This window comes from Mandrillus leucophaeus, unplaced genomic scaffold (assembly GCF_000951045.1).
Source record: "Mandrillus leucophaeus isolate KB7577 unplaced genomic scaffold, Mleu.le_1.0 Scaffold29, whole genome shotgun sequence".
Classification (NCBI taxonomy): domain Eukaryota; kingdom Metazoa; phylum Chordata; class Mammalia; order Primates; family Cercopithecidae; genus Mandrillus; species Mandrillus leucophaeus.
The window spans coordinates 1,086,768-1,089,880 of NW_012103031.1; the positions used below are offsets into that span (position 1 = coordinate 1,086,768).

At 49.5% G+C, this 3,113-nt stretch overlaps 1 protein-coding gene across 2 annotated transcripts in view; it reads right to left on the reverse strand.

Annotated features, from left to right (window-relative positions):
- ZKSCAN1 (zinc finger with KRAB and SCAN domains 1) overlaps positions 1-2,491 on the reverse strand; it is a 25,118-nt gene extending 22,627 nt beyond the window's left edge. The window contains exons 1-2 of one of the 2 annotated variants that reach the window (XM_011985734.1): positions 2,029-2,157; positions 475-477 (exon numbers count right to left, since the gene is read on the reverse strand). The gene's annotated coding sequence lies outside the window, so the exon portion shown is untranslated. Of the gene's footprint in view, positions 1-474; positions 478-2,028 lie in introns of both variants that reach the window. The other variant, XM_011985733.1, reaches the window with a different exon arrangement.
- Positions 2,492-3,113: the final 622 nt, after the last annotated feature.

The window sequence follows — 3,113 nt, forward strand, 5'->3', positions numbered from 1 at the left end:
TTTTAGTAGAGATGGGGTTTCACCGTGTTAGCCAGGATGGTCTTGATCTCCTGACCTCGTGATCCGCCCGTCTCGGCCTCCCAAAGTGCTCGGATTACAGGCTTGAGCCACCGCGCCCGGCCAGAAATGATTTTCTTAAACAAGGGCTTGAAGTTACAAGCTCAAAGGCTGTTTTCTAAACAGCCCAGTATTTTTCCAGGGCATAGTGTTGAAAGTGTAAATAAAGGCTGGGCACACGGTGGGTCACGCCTATAATCCCGGCACTTTGGGAAGCCGAGGTGGGCAGATTGCCTGAGATCAGGAGTTCGAGACCAGCCTGGCCAACATGGCAAAACTCTGTCTCTACTAAAAACACAAAAATCAGCCAGGCCTTGTGGCACATGCCTGTAGTCCCAGCTATTCGGGAGGCTGAGGCAGGAGGATTGCTTGAATTCGGGAGGCAGAGGTTGCAGTGAGCCGAGATTGCACCACTGCACTCTAGCCTGGGCGACAGAGCAAGACTCGGTCTCAAAAAAAAAAAAAAAGAAAAAAAAAAAAAGTTTAAATAAATTGCCCTTTGCCCTTTACACTCAATTTTTTTAAAGAGCTATCAAATGTTTTAATATGAAAAAGTTACCTTAAAAGACATGTAGTTATTCAAAGAATATTGATACTCCCACAGAATGAAAATGTTAGATTTAATACGCTATTTATCTGTATTTTAAATGCTTTTAAATCGAGAATGAGCAAAAGACTAAGTAGCTAGCTTCCCCGTTAGTATTTTAACAGTGGTGAAAACTGCCTGAAATAAACAAGAATCTTATATGGTAATTTAGACAAGATACAAACCTGGATACACATTCTGGGGCAAATCACCATGGTTACCTATGTAACACAGCGATTTCCCCACATTTGTTCAGCATATATACTAACAGTGCTTTGTTGATGTGGTTACAATGAATTCTCCACAATTCAATTCAACAAGTATTTATTGACCGCCTCCAATCCGCCTAGCACTGGCCCGTACAATAAATGCTTTCTTTGGTCGCAAGCCATGGAACAGCCACTCTCTATAATGAAAGTATCTTATTGTGTACCGGGGGCACTGCAGGAAAGGGAGGGGAGGGACGGAAGAGTGTCAAGCTAAACTGTAGTTAATTTTTCAATTACATTGATCAAATCATTTCGAAGTCGGAAGAGCCTTTCGAGAAAATCCAGTTAGTTTTATTGATGGCGAAATTAAGACTTAGTGTGTCTCGTCTTATCCAAGGTCACTCAGCTAATCAGTCTCCTAGTGACACAGTGCAATTTCCACAAATTCCCTCCACTTCTCATCCCACTCCATGTCAAACAGAGCAACTATCCAGAATTGAAAAATCCACCCAACGTCCCGGACAGATCTTTTCCAAAGCCTTCAAAGCATTCCATCAAGCTGAAAGAGTGGGGTGTATATAATCTCTACTAGATCCCAATCACTTCTTTATCCACTATGACTAGGCTTCAAATACTGTTTAATCACCGCTCAGTGATGAGGGCAGGAGGAGGAAAGGCAGGTCTGGAAACGTATGCGGCACCTCAAAATGTATCCATCTCTCATCCTTCCGCTCATTTCACCTCAAGGTCCCGAAGGAACCAAGGGGGAAAAAAACACCTCACCGGAATCAAAGCAAATGGCGACGAAAGGAGAGCAGAAAAATCAAGACCGGGGTCGGTTCGCTCGCGACCCCCTTTGCAGAAATGTCAAAGGGCGATGACGACACTGCGGGAGAGGGTCCCGCAGACGGCTTCTCCCCACGTCTCCGGGCACCCTCGGCCACTGAAACCCTCGCCCCCTCCCAGCCTGGTCCCGGAGGTGGGGTGGAGACGTCTCCCAAGGACAGCGATGCTTCCTACGGCCGGGCCCGGCCAGGAGGCAGGGGCATGGACTCTCTTCTCACAACACCGGGGCCGCCTGGAGGGGGTCCCAGGGCCGCAGCTGCGGAGCCCACCCTCGCGCACACACCATTGCGGCCCCGCCCGCCCACCCCAGAGGCCGGCCCCAAGTCTCACCGTGAGCCCCGGGAGCGGCCTGGGGGCGCTGGGAGAGAAAGGGGAGCTGACTCTGGGGCTCAGGCCGGCCGAAGGGCACCGCACTCGGATTTAGGCCCTCCCGACGCCTCGACACAGACACAATGAGTCACAAAGGCCGGAAGTGTGTCAGCACCTCGTCTTCCGGGACCGCGCCGCGCTTCCGGGTCCTCTCTAGGAGCGCGGGAGGACTTTGCATCTCGGTTTCCGAATCGCTGGACCAGGCGCTTGCCCTTCAGTTTTCAAGCCTCCAGCTTGGAGGGTCTGGTCCTTGTTCGCCCCCAGTTACTGCGGGGACCAACGGGAGCGGGTGGTGGGGGGTTTGAGGCTTTCCCTGACTCAAACTCAAACAGACTCCCCAGCTCAGACACGAGTCCATGTGAAAGTTCGATTTCACCTGTCTTTTTCATCTCAGGCAGTCCTTGTAGTAATTATAGTTATTATCAAGCAATAATAGTACCTGGTAATTGAACGTCTGTGGCAGAGGAAATGAAACAAGGGTGTAGACAGAGGAAGATCAAAGTGAAGCCAAGGGTGGCTGGTTTCCCAAAGCTGCCATGGTAGCTTCTCTCAGGGCCCTGGAGCTGTATGGAGTGGTAGTTTCAAATACTTGGTCTGTGGACAAGGGATGTCTTTCCACAAGCAAGCATAGTTATAAGGTTCTGTGCTTTGTTCATGTGGCATATGCTATTATAGCCGTTTAAAAGCAGTTTTCGAAGTATCAACAGACACTTTTACCTTCAAAGTGCTTTCACAACCTACCACAATTACAGCCTTGCAGGGTAAGGCACGCATAAGAGGGGGCCACCTTGATGCAAGGGTGGGGGGGGCTACAGGCTTTAATGGTTGTGACTTCCACTACGTTCCGAGACAAGTTCATGGGAGAAACTGAACTCAGTAGCTTGGTTGCATGACTCTTACTGCTTGGAGAGATTTACTTTTATTTTTTAGATGGAGTCTCACTCTGTGACCCAGGCTGGAGTGCAGTGGTAAGATCTTGGCTCACTGCAACCTCCACCTCCCAGGTTCAAGCGATTCTCCTGCCTCAGCCTCCTGAGTAGCTGGGA